Raw genomic sequence first — 18,863 nt, 5'->3', positions numbered from 1 at the left:
CTGTGCTCACCTACCTCATTGTACCTGGCTGGCACAGAGTAAAGGTGCTGGTGCAGGAGGCAGGATCCAGGCTCATTCCCCAGGTAGGCACTTGAGTAGTCTTGGGCAAGACCCTTCACCTGGTTGGGTCTAACTTTGCACCGTTGTTAAATAATTGGGTTGGACCTGAGAATCTCCGAGGTGTCTTGTGGCTCAGACGTTCTGTGCTTGGTGCCTACCTCAGTCTTAAAAGAATGGGTACTAAGGTGTTCCTTCCTTCACGAAACCATTTTTTGTCGAAAATGATAAATCTTAGGTAAGGGTTTAAGGGGGGAATTGGTGAGGCCTGAAAGGATGTGTGAGAAATTAGATGCACGGCTATTTTTAGGGAGAGGATGGGCATGGCGGGGCAACGAGCCCGCTGCGAGGGCAGCGGAGCATCCTTGAAGGCTGAGCCGGCGTCTACCAGCGCGCGAAGGCCCAGGCAGGAGAGGATCGCGGCTGCAGCGGCTGCGCACTGAAGCGACCAGTCGGTCAATTTGCGTGTCTCCGCCCCTGCGACGAGCTGGTTGGGGGGGGGCTGGTCTGGAGCCGCGTGCCGATTGGCTGTGTTGCCCGCCGCTCAGGCCCGGGAGCCGACGGTTCCTACTGCGGCTGGGCACCGGCTCTGCTCCCGCGTCGGCCCGCGCTCCAGCTGCGCCCGGCCCGGCCCCGGCCCGGCTCCGCCCGGCCCCGGCCTCCAAGCGAAGGCGCCGCTGCCGCTGAGCCGCTCCCAGGGCCATGAGGAGGCGGCGGCAGCCACTGCGGCCCGAGTCAAGGTGACCGGCCGGGACTGCGGCGGCGGCGGTGAGAGGAGCGGCCGGCGGGGCGGGGCGGGGCCCTGAGGGCCGGGCCCGAGGGAGCTGCAGGTGCGGGGGGCGGGACCCGAGGGCCGCTGTCCGGGAGGGAGGGGCCTGGGCGCGGGAGGCGGGCCCGGGGTCCCGGCTTTGTTGGCAGGTTTTGGGTGCGGGGACCCTGTCAGGGGCCTTAGGTGCCCCGGTCCCGGGGGGCATGAAGGACAGCGGGTGTGGGGGTGGCGGCGGGGAAAGGGCGCAGGTGCGGGGGGCGGGGCTGGAGAAGGCAGATGTGTGGAGCCGAGGGGCTGCAGGTGCGGGGGGCGGGGCCAGGAGCGATGGCCTGTTTGACAGTGGGAAGGGTCTGCAAGGCCAAAGCGGCGGGCGAGCCTGGGCCTGGGGAAATTACAGGTGCATGGGGCGGAACTAGGGACACCTGCAGGGGCGGGGGGCGGGGCCCCGAGTGGTTGCATGTCCGGAAGCAGGTCCACAGGTGAGCGGGCCGAGGGTGAGTGGCCCCTGAGAAGGGAAGGCCAGCCTGTCCACTGTCCAGGGTTGGGTGGGAGCAGGAGCTCAGCGGATTCTGGAGGCATCCAGGGTTGCCGCTGGAAGGGTCCTGTGCCTCTGCTGGTCCTGACTTGGATCTCAGCTGCCCTGGTTACTAGGCCGGCTGCTTCCCGGCTGCTTCCCTTATCCCACGCCGTGTCCTAAGTGGGGAGCGCTGTTTTTCACCCCTCGGGGGCTTTCCCTATTGCTGTCGAGGGTACAGTCTTAGATTAGAGGGTGTTTGGCTTTCATTGAATGATTGGCTGTTGGAAAATGTGTGCTTGAAGTGTAGTTAGTGTGGAACTTGGGAGCGTCCTGGATTGTTGTGCTGTCTCCTTGGACCAGATGCTGCTGCAAATCTTCATAGTACTAGTCTCGAAAAGATTGAAATGGCAGCCTAGTGAGGGGGAAGAGCAGGTATAACAATTTGGAAGCTTTTGATCCTGTGTTCTCTGGGAGTCTTTTGCCTCTTTAAGCTTTGTTTCCTTCCTTACAAAATGAGCATCTTGGTACCTGCCTGTCAGCCTCCCAGAGGCTTTGTGAGGATAGTATGAACGGTGCTTACTGAACAAATCCTTGGGTAAAGTTGAATTTCTTATGGTGCCACTGGGCAGTTTGGTATGGGAACTAAAGAGGAGGGGTTAACTTGTCAAGAGTCCAGATTAGGTCACTTTATTGTTAGAATTTGGATGTGGTTTGTGATGGGGAGTTCCCCAAAGACTAGTGGTGTCTTGGGTCATGACTTCTCCCTGTGTGGACCTCTGAGGGAGCTGCTGCAACACAATGGGCAATGGCAAATGGAAAGCAGGGAAACATTTTGTTGTTTGCTGACCATTAGACCCCAATCCCAGTGAGGACTCTGAGCTGGACCATGAGGCTTATGCTAAAGCCCTGTGGAATTCCCCTTCCTGCATCTAAGTAAGAGCCTCGGTTTTACCATATTTCAGAAAGCAGGCATCAAAAAGAAGGGCATGCCAGTTTCCTGTGCCCATGTGTGACTTTCAATGTCTGTGTTTCTACTCAGAGCAGTTGATCAATCTGATCTGCCTGGCCTCTGCCCTATTCTGTGTAGTCAGAAGTGAAGGTGGCAGAGTCTTCTCTTCTGTCCTACACTTTTCTTCACTGCAGAAGCTATGGGACTCTGGGGATTAAACACCATGTTGCTGGCCTCCTTTGGTACCACTGGTGTGGTGGTGATCTAGTGGCGTCGTATGGAGGGCATCTCAGGGGCAGACCCTTACTGGGACCAGTGCTTGTGTGCAGGTGCCAGAGGATCTAGGAGCAGCATGTGTGAGTTGTCCCATTCTGTCCTGGCAGAAATTGTGTAAGTGGCTCTCAGAGACTGCTGTCCTCTGGGTTAAAATGAAAGCCCAAACTTGGTGGCAGACAAGAACTAGAACACATGTTGGATAGTGAGATGATTGACTTTTTGATTCATCATTATTAGAGTGAATAAATTATTAGAGTGTGCTTTCAAATAAATGGTATTTGAAAGCACATTCTCTACTTGGCACTCAGTTTTAAGGCTCTTGTCTTTCTCTGCCTTTTCCCCCAACTTGCCCATCTTTCAATGCAAGCTGCTCAAAACAGCAAGTAGGTAAGAAGAGCAGGGCTGGGGATTCTGAGACCTTTGCTTTGTATGCAGTCTCAAGCAAGTTTCTTCCCCACTGCAGACCTGGTTTTTTTTTTTTTTTTTTCTTTTCTGTCTTTTTTTTTGGCATCACGATTGAACCCCAGGGTGCTTAACCACTGAACCACACCCCCAGGCACCCTTTTAAAAGAATGTTTTATATAGAGATATAGAGACAGGGTCTCACTGAGTTGCTTAGGACCTTGCTAAATTGCTGAGACTGGCTTTGAACTCGCCATCCTCCTGCCTCAGCCTCCCGAGCTGCTTGGATTATAGGCGTGCGCCTCTGTGCTGGCTCATACCTCAGTTTTCTTAGCTGGGTAAGAGAGTGGTCAACTGTATGATCCCCTGGAGTCTTAACTCTGGATTCTGATTAACATGCTTTTGTATGTTTCTGAAAAGTAAGAGGGTGAAAGCTAATGACCTGTGTTTTAGTTCCTCTTTTAAAAATACTTGTCTAGGACCTTGTCTGTCACATAGTAACTGCTCATTAAATACTTGTCAAAGGAACAAATGAAGGACTTTAACTAGAAAGAAAACATGGGAAATTGTCCCTGTTACTTATGTGTCATTTGTGTCTGTATCCTTAATGTTCATTTTATTTACTGCACACAAATATTATCATAACATTAGTGGAATTAGTGGGTCTCAACATGAAATACAAAAGTATGCTTTTGACTGATATTATAAATACAATTTTGTATATCCACTTCCCCCTTCACTCATGATATTTACTCAATATTGGTTAGTCCTTGTTTAGTAGACTTAACAAGAGGCATCCCTTGCTCTTCTCTGGGAAAGAAATGGCTTTGGTTCCAGTGAACAATAGATTAAAAGGCATCCATGTATCTGAATGCAAGGCAGAGAACTGAAAGAGAAAGGAAAGGGAATTTGTTTGCTGGTCATTGAAAATTGATTTTCCCATTCAGCTCATGATTCAAAGTCCAACCAACTCTCGCTTGTTGGCTATATGACTTGGCACAATTTATCTAATCTCTCTGCATCTCAGTTTCCTTTTCTGTAAAATGGATACTGATGATAGGATCTGTCTTTGTGGGGTTTCTGTGCGGAGAAGAAGCATGCAAGGCACATGCTACAGGAGCAGGCTATGTAGGTGCTCAGGGAGGGTGAGCTGCTGTGTTATTAATAACCTAAAGTAGATGCTCCTCTTCAGCAGATTCTTCCTGGCTGAGAATGTGTGTGGTTTCTGCCTTTGAGATGCTACTTGCTGTGTGTGGAGACAGATACCCTGGTTGCAGAGCAGTGTGCTGGCCCAATGGTGGGAGGTGAGCAATGTGTGGGGTCACAGAAGCAGTGACAGTTATTTCTCCCTGGACAATGAGGGATGGCTCCTCAGCTCCAGTTTCCCCTCCTTTATGACATCTGCCCAGATCTTCCAGCTATTTGTTACCCCCCACCCCCACCGCCATGTGCTTCCTCCATTGTCATTGTCATTATGTGTACGCCTGGTTCCGGCCATGTACCATGTTATAGCATATGGGGCTTTATGCCTGTGTCCCCTTTGCTTTCTCTGAAGCTGTATCTCTGGGGCTGTGGGCAGGGTAGGCTCCTGGAGAACATGGATGGACATCTGCTCAAATGAGTCATGCTACATGTATTGCACACTCTTATTTATAAGCCAGCAGGACTTTGGTGAACCCAGTCTCTGGACTCTATTCCTTCCCTCCCCAGATATCTGAGTGCCAACTGTGAGACAGCTTGTGCTGTGCTTTACTGTACCTGTAGGCTTTGGGCATGGCTGGTAACACTTGTCTTGTGGAGTCTGGGGAATGGGAGAAGAAAGGAATATTTCCTCCAGGTGCTCCAGGTCAAGATAGGGATGGAGGAAAAGAATAGGTCTAAAAGTGGGTTGCTTTTTCTTGCTAAACACATCTTCCTTCCTCAGTCTTCCCTTGGACTGGGGTCCTCAGCACTGTAGGTGCTGAGCAGGTGGTCTGTGAATGTTGACTAGGGATGGGAGAGGGTTGGTTGCCTTGGTTTCAATGAGGGGCATTTCTCAGCAACATGCACCTGTGACTGTCATCATCTGTACCTTGAGCCGAGAGAGGCCACTTCACTTTCTGTGGGTGGGTGTTTACCTATCAGCTCTGCTAGGCTGTGACTTTGAGCTAATCCTTGTCCTGGATGCTGGACATATGGAGATAAAGGAGCTTCGTCCTACCTTTTGGGTTCATGTCACAGAGGAGTCACACACACACAGAAGGTGACCAGAGGTTACCAGAGTACCTCAAATGAAGTTGCCAAGCAGATTCAGGCTCTGGAACAGGCAAATCTGAGTTCAAATTCTAGTTCTTCCACAACCTGTGTGACTTTGGGCATGTGTCTTTCCTGCTTCGTAAAATGAGGGTAGCAGGATTCCCTATCTTGGGGCTGGTGAAGAGTAGGTCAAATGATGCAGTGAGATGTTTGGCTGGTGCATGACAGGAACCTCGTGCTTAGAGTACCACTGGGAGCACCAAGAGCACCTCTGAGGTTGTTCCTCTGGGTGCTAGCATCATTGTCATGGTGCTAGTTAGAGGGACATGGCATCTGAGAAGCCATTTGGAAGTCACAGTGACCCAGGCATCCTTGGGATGCTCCTCCCAGGCTTGAGATTGTCTACCGATATTTCACCCTCTTTTTGCCCCAGCTCTTCTCAAAGGAGGGGTCAGCACAGCATCACTGTGGACACCTTCTCTTGTCTGAGCTCTGTACAGTTCATTCCCTAGGGGAGGCATGCATTTGATTTCCTCACCTGCACTTCCCCAGGAGGTCAGAGACCTTGAAGACCCAGAGCAGCAAATCCCTCCATTGCTTTTCTGCAGAGCTTTTGAATGCACTGTGTTCCCAGTAGGGGATTTAGCTCCTGAGTGTCAGAGAGGAGGACGGCAGGGCCTAAAGTTCCAACTGTATCACTCATAAGCCTTGTGACCTCATCTGCTTTTCCTCATTCTACAAGAGCTGTGATAGTGTCTGCCTTGGCATGCTTAAGGGCTGCAGGGAGATGATGTGGAGCAGTACATGGCAGAGGGCTTGCACAAGCTAGAATGGTGTTCTTTCTTCACCCTCATCGCAGGCATTTCAGGATACTTTTTTTGGGGTATTGATTTATTGCTAATGGAAGTTTTATGAGTAATTGCATAAGGAATGTGTTAAAGCTCAGGTGAACTTGGTGATGGGGGCAGCTGGTAGAGCTCATCCCATGCTGGCATTGCAGGAGCAAGCCTCAACTCCCTCCAGGACACTAGGTCCAGTGAGGGAGTGGACGGAGTCACCTGGGGCCAGACCTCTGTCTCAGGCCTGTCTGGGGTTCTGAGCTGGCTTCCCAGGTTCTTCCAATTTCATTGTTCTGTGATTCCATATACATAGGGTCTTTCATAGGAACTAATGCAACATAGTACTTTTTTCTTTAGGATTTAAATATTTTTATTATAAGGTTTACGATTAGGACAATTACTTGAGTAATAAGAAAATTAGATATTTGGTCTTGATTTTCTTCGAGAATGAACTTGTTGGAGAAGAAGGGAAGAATATTGAGAGTCTTTAAGTCCATGTTTATTGTTTTCCAATAATTCTCACCCTGCCTTATAAAGTCTGGTAACTAGGGCAATGTAAATCTGCTCTTTCAGTATATCTCTGAATAATTAAGTATTTATGAAAAAATTAATTCAGAATTTTTTTTTTTTTTGTCTCTTTGTGGCAGTAAAATCTGTTTTGTGGAATTAGGGACTCTCCTGGTTTTAAATATTTCTTTTCTTTTCTTTTTTTTTCCATGTGGTGCTTGGTATTGAGCCCAGCGCCTTGTGCATGTGAGCAAGCACTCTACCAGCTGAGCTGTATCTTACTTTGTGTCTTCTCTGTAGTTGCTTTTCCTTCTCTAGGAACCAACACTTTCAGTTCACCAGCATTTATAGGCTGTCCCCACCACCACCACTGGGCTCCCATAGTGCTCTGTCCTGCCATGACATGTTGTGACACTGTGTGACCACTGATGACTTCCTTGTGACACTTCTCCCCTAACTTTGTAGGTAGATGTACTATCCCAGGGCTAGCACAAGGCAGTGAAAATGATGATTATGTCATTCCTTTTACTTAAAACCCTTCAGTCGCATCTTAGAGAAAAGACCAAATCATTAGCATGGCCCTTAAGGTATTTAAGATATTCTCTCTCTCTCTCTCCGCGCCCCCCCATTTTTTTGTACTGGGGGTTGGACCCAAGGGTACTTTACCACTGAGGTCTACCCCAAATCCTTTTTATTATTTTGTTTTTTATTTTTTCATTTTGAGACAGGGTGTTGCTAAGTTGCTGAGGCTGGCCTCAAACTTTTGATCCTCCTGCCTCAGCTTCCTGAGTCACTGGGATTACAGGTTTGTGCCACCACACCCAGCTTGTTGGGAAACTTTGATGATAAGATTAGAATTTATTTGCCAATTGATACGCAGCATTCTGCTTCAGGATATTTTACTTAGCTTATTTCTGCAATTTATTTCTGGGCACCTTTGCATGGGGCACCTGTGGCCTTTGTGCTTATCAGATGTAGTGTCAGTGTTCTGAAGGTTAGAGATCCTTGAGTCCAGACTGTGAAGATGAGGGTGGAGCTCTCACCAGGATTTCATACGCCTCTGTCCTGATTGACCAACCCGCAGACCTGCAGACTTGTGCATATCCATTTGCATATGGCAGTCTTAACAGCTGCCTGTGGGTTAAGTACTGTTGCTAACAAACAGTGTCTTTGGTGAAGCATTTATCTCAAATGCTTCAGGGTGGCCAACTGCATAGGAACAGGGACTAAACCCTGCCTTTGTGTTGAGCTCCACTGTCCAGTCTGATGGTGGCTAGCTAAGAAAAGATAGTGCCTCAGTGGTCTCTTAGCATCAGCATGATCTTAGGGAGCTTCTTAGGCCTGCAAAATTCTTGGAACTTAGATTTATCACCATGCCCATTAATACCCATGGAACAGAGAGGAGCAAGCTGGTATCACAGACTGATCAGTGGATGTGGAGCCAGAATACCAGGGATGTCAATTTGCTGTGTGACACGTGCTTTCTAAGTAAACAGGAATGTCACCAGTGTATGTGCAACCTTTCTTGAGTAGGAAAGCCTTGGATCTAAGATGTGAGATTGAGTTGTGAGGGTTGGGTCAGAGTAAAGGGAGATGATACAGCAACTGACAGCAGACTCATTCCTCATTCCTCCCTGTCCTGCTAGACCTGCTTGCCTGCCTGTCCATCCATCCATCCATCCTTCCATCCTTCCATCCATCCATCCATCCATCCATCCATCCTTCCATCCATCCATCCATCCATCCATCCATCCATCCATCCAACTATCCAACTATCCAGTTCTTGTTCTGGGTCTGCTGAATGCCCATGCTGAATGTGGGGCCACAGTGTGGAAAACAAAGACTGGCTATCTTTTGGCTTGAAGTCTAGTAGCAAAGTTAAAAAAGTGTAAAAACAATAACAAGTACGTTAAAAAAATCACATTACTGCTAATGGTTACAGGAGGAGTATAAGACACCAGGAGACCATACATCAAATGGCTTTTCCTGCAGGGAGATCAGCAGGGAGGCAGCTTCTCAAATGAAGGGGGACTTCAAGCTGCCACCTGAAGGCTGAGCTGGAACCAGCCAGATGCAGAGGTGCCAGCTGCACCTGCATGGTCCCAGTGAAGGACAGGTCATGGTGAATCCAAGAAGTGCCAGAACACCTGTGCAGCTATAGCCCTGAGGGCAAGGAGGGATGAGTGTTCGTGGCCCAGACATGGCATTGCTTTTGTGAACTGTGTTGATCCCTGACTCACCGTGTTGTAGTTGCTGACTCTTCTTTTTTAGAACCTCTCAACTGTCACCTAAAGCACCTATTGCTGAGACATTACCTGCCATGGTTTCCAGATAGCAACTAGCCTTGTTTCTGTTGCTTTGAGGATTGGTTGCCTCCTTTGCTTCTTGAGAGGATGGAAGAACACCTTGATCTCATTAGCAATTTTTAATCATTAAGTAGAAATGTATTGCACATGTAACTGGGCTTGATCCTGCAGTTCCTACCTTCAGGCACCCCACAGACTTGACAGACAGGAATAAATAAGTGAGGATGATGCGGTGTGGGATTGGTGTTGTGGAAATGGGAGCCCATGGGCCCACATAAGATTCTGGATCTTGAAGTGTTCAGCTTTCCAGGTCCAGCGGGGACAGGCAGGGGAAGCATCATGTAGTGGCAGAGAAGGCAGAGTAAGTGTGGTGCGTGGGCCGTGGCAGGGTGTGTTGCTGGAGTGTGAGGTTTGATTGGAGGTAGGAGGAGGGGCTGGAGGAGGTATGGTTGGAAGGTGCTTTGGGTCTGCCTCACAGGTAGCGCTTAGGATTTTGGATGTCATCCTGTGGTCAGTGGAGAATTGCTCAAGAGTCACCAGAGGAGAGACATACCATCACTAATCCTGGTGGCAGTGTGGGGAAAAATGTGTGGGAGAAGATTGGAGATAGGACTCTGGGTAGGATGGTAGGTCCTGAACCTGGCCATTGTGGGCAGGAGAGGGCAGAAAGGCTGATTCCAAGGAAGAGAGGTAGCAGTCTCTGTGGTAATGTAGCAAATGGGAAGGAAAGTGAATTTGGTTTGGCCCTTTTGAGTCTAGGGTACCTTGGGACAGTTCAGTCGGACTGTCCATTGGTGACTGGCCTATTCATCTGGCACTCAGAGAAAAGGTCTGGACTGGAACAGTGGCTTTGACTGGAGCATCAGCATCCTCTGTGGGCTGGCCGTCTGCCTGTCTGATAGTCTTCACAGATGACTCAGGTATCTCTTGGGCTGGGGAGGAGACTTGGGTTGTCCTACAAGTAGATGACCCAAAGAGAAGGTGGGCTTGCTCAGGAAGGTTGTGTGGTGAGCAGAGGCTCCCAAGATGTACTGCTGTGGAGCACCAGTATGAGGGACACTGTGGGGCATGAATGAAGGGCCAGGGGAAGGGCAAGAGGTGAAGTGGCCAGATGGAAGGAAGACCTGTAGCATAGACAGTAGTTTCCACCTCCTTCCTGGCAGAGCCTCTGCCCTATCCCTGCCCCTGCTGCTGGCACTCTTGTTTTTATCAGGGTCAGAACCAGATTTATGCACTGTCTCCTCAATCAATCAGTCAGTTTCTGGCACTTTCCAGAGAAGTTACCTTCACTGCCATGTGCAAGAGACTCAGAGAGTGGTTAATATATGTTTTTTTCATCAGATTTTAATATTGGAAAATGCAGCACTTCACTCACATAAGAGAAAACAGAAAATAAATTTGTGATCTAGGGGGGAAAAAAAGACTCAGAGGGAGATTCTTTGCTGTGACCATTTCTCATCAAACTTTCTTAGGCAATTTACTCAACCTGCTACTGCTGCTTCATGGGACTGAAATCTCTGGCTCCTGAGCAGGAAAATTGCCCCACTACCAGAGGCCCAATATTCCAAGTTCAGGACGGATCTGCAGCCCCCTTGGGAGGTGGGTGGCACACATCCACATCCTAGGAAAGGCAGCTGGTCAGAACTGTTGGAGGAAGTCCTGGGAAGTTGGACTAATGTGGCCCGGGGTGAGAAGCCCTGTGACTTGAGGGTACATCCTTGGTCTTTTCTGTATTCTGAGCTTGGTAGTAAAGAGAAGCCTGCTATAGAATTTTCAGAACTTAGGGTGTGGTCTCAGAGTTATAGTACATGATAGCTACATAGAGAGTCTAGTGAAGCATCCAATCTGGGAGAGCCAGTAGGAAACTAATCCATGATTGTGTGTCTTCTGTTTCTCTGACCCAGAGACCAGAGTGTTGGCAGAGTCACTGACCCTGGTGCTGAAACCACAGCTGGGGAGTGGTGAGACAGGATCAAGGACAGCTCAGGGAAGTGACTGAGCTTAGTACCAGAGCCAGCCACACTGGTATGAAGCCTTTTGCCTCTCAGGAAAGGAAAAAGGAGAGTGGGAACATTCATTGAACTGAGAAACCCAAGCTCTTGGGCAAAGAGAAGGGAAGAGCTGGGTAGGAGGTGTAGAGGTGCCAGAGACCTGTGCAGGAGCGAGTCTTCCACCCAGAGGTGACAGGGTTAAATAGCATATGGAGGTCTTGCCACAGCATGTGGCCTGCAGCAGGCACTTGACTGGTGTTATTGCTGGAGCTGTGGACAGACAGGCTTACAGATGTCATGGTCAGTTGTCACAGTTTTACTGCCTGGTTTTTGGTGTTTTGATGGATGTAAGGTCCTGGGGTTGATATAGCTCTGGAGAGGCTGAATGGGAGAAAAGTAGCTCACGGTTGCCTTCTCTCATGCATCTCACATCCAGGACATCTCTGCTAGTTCTTGGGCATGGTCTCTGCTAGCTCTTGTTAAATTATTTATAATTCTTAACTCTACCTGTGTATAATCAAATGAAGGCTATTTCTTCATATTTATGATTGACTTACTTTGGAATAAAGGGTAGAGAGTCTTTCTTAAGAAACAGGGTATTGTTTATTCATGACTTTACTGAAGTCCTGCTAATTGTTTCCAAACTAATGAAACTTTATATGATGTATAAAATTATCATAAAAATGTAGAGCTAAAGAACATTTAAATATTAGCTTAATTTTCTGGTTTTGTAGAAGAGGACACTGAAGCAAGAGAAGTCAAGAACTTTGCTCAAGAGTGGTCACAGAGTGAGTGATGGACATGTTGCTAGACCTTAGCTCCTAGCCCTGTGCAGGAACTTTTGAATCCATTAGGGCAGATAGAGAGGGGGCCACAGAGAATCCACCTGCACTGTTTTGGAACACATCAGGTTGGGACTCATCTATCCTCATCCCAGAATGAACAAATAGAAAAACTAACACCAAAGGGAGGAACACTACAAAGATCCAGCCTGGAGAGGAAGATAAATGGGGCAGGCGAGGAATTGAGGAAGAGTGTGCTTTTGGAAGAAAGTTCATCTAGGTTAACTGAGGTGGGTTTCAAATGTCATCTACTTTCTCCTCTCAGAGGAGTTACAGATGCTATGAAAGATGAGATAACACACTGGGATGGGAAAGGAGCTGGTTGACCCAAAGAATGTTAGAAAGGAAATCATGTCATGCCAACACTGAAAGTGGGCAAAGGTGTGGAAAGTCAACAGGCCAGGAGGAGGGCAAACTGGCCCATCTGGGCAGGTGCAGGAGAGCAGCAGAGGAGGTGCCAGAGTGGCCTGTGTGGGTCTCTAGAGCTCTTAAGGTGGAGACCAGGATAATAGAACAGAAGGAATCCTTTGTTTTCCTGACCTGGTGAAGGACCCAAACCTGAGAATTGCAATGGCTTCTCATGAACCAGGCAAAAATCAAAAATTAGCCAACACTTAACATGTTAATGATCCATTAGCATTCAGGCAGAAGAGCCCTTTCAAAAAAAGAAAACTGGGCTGGGCTCAGACTTGTCCACAGTCTAGATGCCGAAGGGCATAGAGCAATGCTTGCGCAATTGACCCAGCCAGATCTTAGTTCCCGTCAATGGTAACAAATTCATCTCCGTTATGCAAGGACATGCCATGTGTGAAGCTTTTGTTACTCCCATACATCATCTAGGGGAAGAACCGCTAGAAGGTATGCTCCACCCGCTGAGTTGTGACTCCCAGTGGCAGACTCATGTCTGGACAAGTCAGAGTGTGAAAGGATTGGCAGTGAGAGTGGAACCATTCCAGTATGAACTTACTTCTAAACAATTCGAATGTGGTTATAAAATAAAACAAAATAAAATAAATGATTATCAAATGAAGGTATAATATCACATCATAATTAATAGAAAAAGCAAGAATAAAATTCCAACTCAAACAAGGGTTCATGCGCATATGAACATGCTCTGCACCCCAAAGAGCTACACAAATGTGGGGATGAAGTCTAAAGCTGTCTCCGGCCCTCCAGTATGTCCGAATGTGTGTGTTCTAGATAATATGATGCTGTGCTGGTATGTAGTGGGCCTGGGGCTTTTGTGGCTGTTTCTCAGGGCACCACTTTTTCAAACTCCTTGGAGGGGTTTGCTTGGTACCTGCATTCTGTTAGGTCATACATTGCTGGTGGAAATGTAAAATGGTGCGGGGTTCTTTGGAAAACAATTGAGCAGTTACTCAAGAAGTGATTTTACCATTGTGCTCCCAGATCTCTACCCGAGACGTATGGCCATATGAAGACCTATGAATGCCTGTTCCCAGCAACATGATTCATAATGATCAAAATTGAAAACAACCAAGTGTCTACTGTTTGGTGAATGGATAAACAACATGTCCAGTGTTTGGGCCCTGAGAGCTGTGTATTAGTAGTCAGCCAAAAAATTGTCTTGAGGGATGTATTGAATGAACTTGAACCATTCCAAATGAAAGAAACCAGACACAAAAGTCCACATGCTGCATGGTCCCATGTGTATGAAATGTCTAGAAGAGGTCAGTTCAGAGAGACAGGAAGTAGACCAGAGACTGCAGGGTTTGGGGGAGGGGAACTGGGGAGTGCCTGCTCATGGGCTGAGTGTAGGGTTCTTCTGGGGGTGGTGAAAATGTTCTGTAATTGGGTAATGGTGATGATTGCACAACTTGGTGGATATGCTAAAAAACACTGAATTCTGTAGTATAAAAGGGTGACTTTTAGGGTGTATAAATTATATCTCAATTTTTTAAAATAGCCTTTTCTCATTATTGAATGTTAATCATGGAGAAATAATAATAAGTAAACAGAAAACCAAGGGGCAGCCATCACCCCATTGTTAATACTTGGGGAATATGTGAGCTGATGTTTGTCTGGGTGTGTCTCAGAGTTGGGTTGATGGACCATTTCGTTTTATCTTTACTGTTGTGAATGTTGTATTGGGATTAGCACAGTCCACAAACTTGTTCTTTTTCTTAGTACTTTCATGTTCAATCTTTGTTAGGGTGCTAATGCTGGGAACTCTATTTGGGCACAAGTAGAAGCAGCACCAGATTTTGAGTCAGAAGACCTGGGTGCCTGCTCTGCCTCACCTGGGAGCTTGAGAGGAGCACTCAGACTCCCTCTCCTCATGTTTGAAAGGGGCTCACGCATACACTATGGTCACTTACACTCCAGAGCGGCTACAGGGAGGAGAGAGTCGTTATGAAGTTAGCACCTGATGGTGAGGTGTGGAGCAACTAGAGCTTCCATACTCTGCTGATGGGAGTGTAAGTTGGTTTATCCTCTTTGGAGAACAGTTCAGCATGGTGTAGCAAAGTGTCAATCCAGCTGTGGGACTGATGTGGTAGTGCACATGAATTTGTACCAGAAGGCAGCAACATCTGTAATAGCCCAACCTGGAAGCAATCCCAGTGTCTGTCAGTAGTATAATGAACAGACATGTGATACCTCGTAATAGAAAAATCTGGACCAACTTCCCAACGTTCGTTCAGACACAAGGTTATATACTGTACAAGTTCATTTATATAAAGTTTAAAAATTGACAGGACTAATGTGTGCTGTTAGTAGTAAGTGACCTAGTGGAGGCACTAGGGGGCACTAGTGGACTCGTGGCTAGAGACCTTGCTGCACCCAGATCCCGGTTACAAAGTGTGCTCAGTGTGAGAACGCGTGTTCAGTACTTTGATCACTTCTCTGTGTGTGCATTGTACAAGTTTATGTGAACACTATAAAGGAAAGTGACATCCTGCTCTCACTAAAAATTTCAATGAAAATGAAATATTTTTGTTTTCCTGATGAATAAAATGATTATCGAACATAATTTGTTTTCTCTCTTTGCTTGAATGTTTGTTTTACAGTGTATATACACGTTGGTACCTTACAGCGTGTGTTTTATTTGCAATGAAGCATACATGTGAAGTCTTTCGTATCCTTTTTTAAACTGCTGTTGAAGAAGGATCATGAGGTTGGGTGAGCCACAGCTGGAGGTCATAGCAGAAGTGGGCAGAGGCCTGGCTGTGGTCAGCTGGGTGAGCCACCTGTGGTTCAGCTGTGCCCATATCAGAACTGGTTTCCTTGCTGCCAGGAAGGAAACCAGAGTATCTTGGCGCCCAGGGGGGAGGTTTGGGAGGTTTTGGAGAAATAGAGACTTTGAAGCTTGGCAAGAGGTGGAAGGGCAGGGACAACTGGCAGGGCATCTGGGCAGAGGAAAGCAGCCAGCAAAGGAGCCAGTGAGGCCAGGGAGCTGGGGGAGGACAGGAATGAGGAGGTCAGTCTCAGGGTGGAGAGAGGAGTCTCCAGGATGAGGGGCTGGTGAACTGTGTTAAGTGCTGCCTCGGGGTAGGAAAGTCCTAGGCTATCAGTCTCAGCAAGGAGTCCTGGGGAGCAGGGGGAGGGGATCAGTGGGACCCCAGAGGTCAGGTGGGAGTTGCTGAGGGCAGGTGGGAGGAAGTCAGTGTTGTCTGGCAGAAGGCAACTGGAGCCCAGGGGTCTCAGCTGTCAAGAAGGTCAGGGACAACTGGAGATGTATCAGGTGGGGCGAAGGACCAGGGCAGTGGAGGAGATAGAGGGTGCAGGGAAGGGGTTGGCTGACTGGCTGACAACTGGGAATGGACTCCAGAGCCCAGGCCCTGGGACACAGGCAGATGTCTTTTCAGAGGTGAGAGGGGAAGACCAGGTTAAAGGAGGGAGCTGAAGTTGGCTTTCTGCAGTGAAGTAGGTCATGAGGCTGCCCAGCTGGGAGTGGGCAGGTGCAGAGTAAGTGTGGCTGTGTGGGCAGAGGGGTGCTTCATGTGGACACCAGGGAGGACAGAAAGTGAACCAATGATGAACTGAGCCTGTGACGCCTGTGCACCAGTGCTTGTCTGCAGTGTGGCGGGGCTGCTGACCATTGCCTGTACCTGGGACACACCAGGCACTGCCTCCCTTTTCAGACAGCGATGTGCTGCAAGGGCGGGATGTGTCTGGGCACTCCGGAGTACCTTTCATGCTGGGTAGTGCCCAGAGCCTCAGCTCTGTTTTTGGCCTGCTAGAAAGCAGGAGATGGTGTTTTTCTTTGGGATTGATTTCCCCTGCAAACCACAGATCCAAAGCATGGTAGGAAAGAACACCGTGACCAGTGATGAATTCCTGTGATTTTAGGACACACTTTGCTATCTGATAGGCTAAAGATGATAGCAGAGATCAGCCTATAGAAAAAGCATTTGACATTTCAAAGAGCAGGTGGAAATCAGATCCTGTAGACTAGTTGGTCTGACCTGGCTTAACTTCAAAGAGCTGATCTTAGCCATATGGAACATGGTGCGAGTTGGATGATCTCCCCTGCTTTTATGGTTGCCACTCTTTGGAAAGAAACATGCTGGGCTGGTAGTTCCTAGTGGTTGGGGGATTAGAAATCCCAGCAGGTGTTCTCGGTAAATCAGGTCCATGACTGTGCTGATGTGCTCTCTTGAGTAGGTGGCCATGCTGTGTGGGCAGCCACAGGTGCATCTGGGTTCTGGTGAGCTGGAGTGGCTGCAGTCAGAGGAATCTCCTGCCAGATGAGGCTGAGGGCTGCACAGGGACTTGGGACATCAGGCATCCTCAGGGAGCACCTGTGTGCATATGGGGGGTGGCTTGCTGTGGTTTGTGGTTTGGGATGAGTGTCTAAAGGTCCACGTGTTAAAGGCTCGGTCTCCAGGTTGAGGCTCTAAAGGTGGAACCTTTACAGGTAGGAGCTAGTGGGAGGTCCTTGGGTCATTGGGGCCTGCCCTTGAAGGGGATAGTGGGACCCTGGTCTCTTCCTTCTCTCTTGTTCTGCATCCTGGCTCACGAGATGAGCAGTTTGTTCTGCTAGGTGGTCCCCTGTGATGTGTTGCCCTTGCTAGACGCCCACAGTGTTCGGCTGCCTGATCTTGGACTGGAACCTTTGGAACCATAAGCCCAAAAGAAACCTTTCCTCGTTCTAAATTTATTGCCTCAGATATGTCGTTGAGGTAAGGGAGAGCCAACTATCGCTTTGCTGTGCCTTGCCAGATTAATAGGCATTTTCTCTTGGTTCTCACACCAGGCTTTCTTCCCTTTCTTCCTCTCTGCCTCCCTGTGCATACCTCTTGTGGTCACCCTGCTGTGCTGTCCCCTTTTGCTCCTGTTAGTTCTGGTCCTCCAGCAGTGGCAGTGGTTACTTGGATAATCTCATCTCTCCCCACTGCAGTTGGGCACCTGCACCAACCCACAAGGCCCCTCCTGTCTTTCTCGTTGTGCTTTTTTCCTTCCTGTGAGCTGTGCTGGCTTTAGACCCTCGATCGGAAAGGTCCAGCTCACTGTATGGGTTATTCTTGGCCCTGGGATGATGGAGCAGAGACTTGCAAAGAATAAGATGAGTCATTGTCTTCAAGGGACTGTGGTCTACTGGTCAACTCCCCTAACCCCAGCCATTCTTCTCCCTGAGATTCTGCCCACCCCAGCTCCTAGGAGCTCTCCTTTCTTTTTAACTCCTCTGGTGCCACAGCCATGTTCTGCATTGCATTGTGCTTTTTATTTACTTTTTATCTGTCCTGTACCTCTTGCCTTATCTCCTATATTTTAAGCTCTTCTAAGGCAGGGCTGTGTCTTGCCCACTGTTGTACACATAGTAAGTACTCAATAAAGTTATTAGACTGATACCAACATGGAACCTGTTATCACTGCCAGAATCCATCCCCTTCGCAGCCATGGCCCTCAGGACTTGTCATCACAAAGGAATGTGGGAAGAGGCAGTGTTTTCATGGAAAAATCCTAGGAGATTCTGTTCAGGTAGAAGCAGTCACAAAAAATGTAAAAAGCTGAAATATTGGAACATTTTCCAGATTCTTCTGATATCCTTACCCTGCTATCAAACTCATATTGCAAAAGAGGCAAAAGGCAGAAGTTTTTGGTGCATGATTAACCACACCACAAGTAATTCCTATAGCACTTGAAGAAGTAAATTTCCTAGAATTTACTATCAATGGGGTTGGTTCCCCTAAGGAGGATGCTAGAAAGAACTGTCAGTTTAAGTGAAAGAACATCTGGGAAAACTGAGACTCAAATGAGCCATTTCTCTGAAGTCACACAGCAAGTAAGTGGCAGAGTAGGATTTGACCCAGGTCAGTCTGGTTCTAGCAGCAGAGTTCCTCTGCTCTCTGCGTTCCTGAGTTTCAGAGCTGGAGTCCTGGAGGGTCTGCAGGTGCCCCTGCTGCCTATGCCTTGAGCAGGCTGCCTGTCCCAGGGGCTCCGGGCTGAGTTGATCCCTGGCCGTGGGAAGATGACAGGCTGCCAGTTATGTCACTCGGGCCTATCTGCACAAGGGCTGCCTATTGTGGGCCCCAGGCTTGCTGCTGCCACACCTGTGATGAACAGCAGATGTGACACCCTGCACCTAGCAACAGGCAGAGAAGCCACCACACATTTGGTGGACTTGGCTGGGGCCAGGGAAGGAGGTCTGCCTCACTCTTGGAACAGGGGCTTCTTTCAGGAGGAGGAATGGAGAGGATGCACTCAAATTTTAAAAGAGGATCCAAGTGTCCTGGAGGCCTTCTGGAACTAAAACATGCCTTTTGAATTAAAAAATCAATGCGAGAACTGATATTAGTAGTTTGGAAGGCCAGAGGAAGTCAGAGCAATAATAGGAAGAATTACAGGCAGTGAATTAAAATGTGAGAGGTTTGGAGGCCTCATCCAAATGGGCATAGGAGTGACAGGAGTTTCAGAAGAAAGTGGAGGAGTAGAAAAACCATGAAAGAAAAGTTGGTCAGCTGAGAAAAGACTTGCTTCTTTAGATGAGGTCAATACATTTAGCACACATGTGCATGTTTTCTTTGACGAATTCCTAACTCCAAGAAGAAAGAGAAAAAAAAATTAAAATTTTATAGGAGAAAAGAATAAATTTTGTTTTTGTGTTTTTGGCAAAGGAAAGATAATTAGGCTCTCATTGGGCTCCCATGTGTGACCCTAGAGCTGGGAAGATGGTGAACTGGTACTGCCAGGCTATGAAAGTGAAGGGGC

The 18,863-nt window shown here is 48.1% G+C and overlaps 1 protein-coding gene across 9 annotated transcripts in view; it reads left to right on the top strand.

Moving 5' to 3' along the window:
• Positions 1 to 621: 621 nt before the first annotated feature.
• Positions 622 to 18,863, top strand: part of Ralgps1 (Ral GEF with PH domain and SH3 binding motif 1) — a 245,413-nt gene continuing 227,171 nt past the window's right edge. For 7 of the 9 annotated variants that reach the window (XM_047523697.1, XM_047523694.1, XM_047523696.1 and 4 more), the window contains exon 1: positions 622 to 825. The gene's annotated coding sequence lies outside the window, so the exon portion shown is untranslated. Of the gene's footprint in view, positions 888 to 1,199; positions 1,224 to 18,863 lie in introns of those variants that run through there. The other 2 variants (XM_047523689.1, XM_047523691.1) reach the window with 2 other exon arrangements.

This window comes from Sciurus carolinensis, chromosome 14 (assembly GCF_902686445.1).
Source record: "Sciurus carolinensis chromosome 14, mSciCar1.2, whole genome shotgun sequence".
NCBI lineage: Eukaryota > Metazoa > Chordata > Mammalia > Rodentia > Sciuridae > Sciurus > Sciurus carolinensis.
This window is presented reverse-complemented; position numbering and strand designations above follow the sequence as displayed.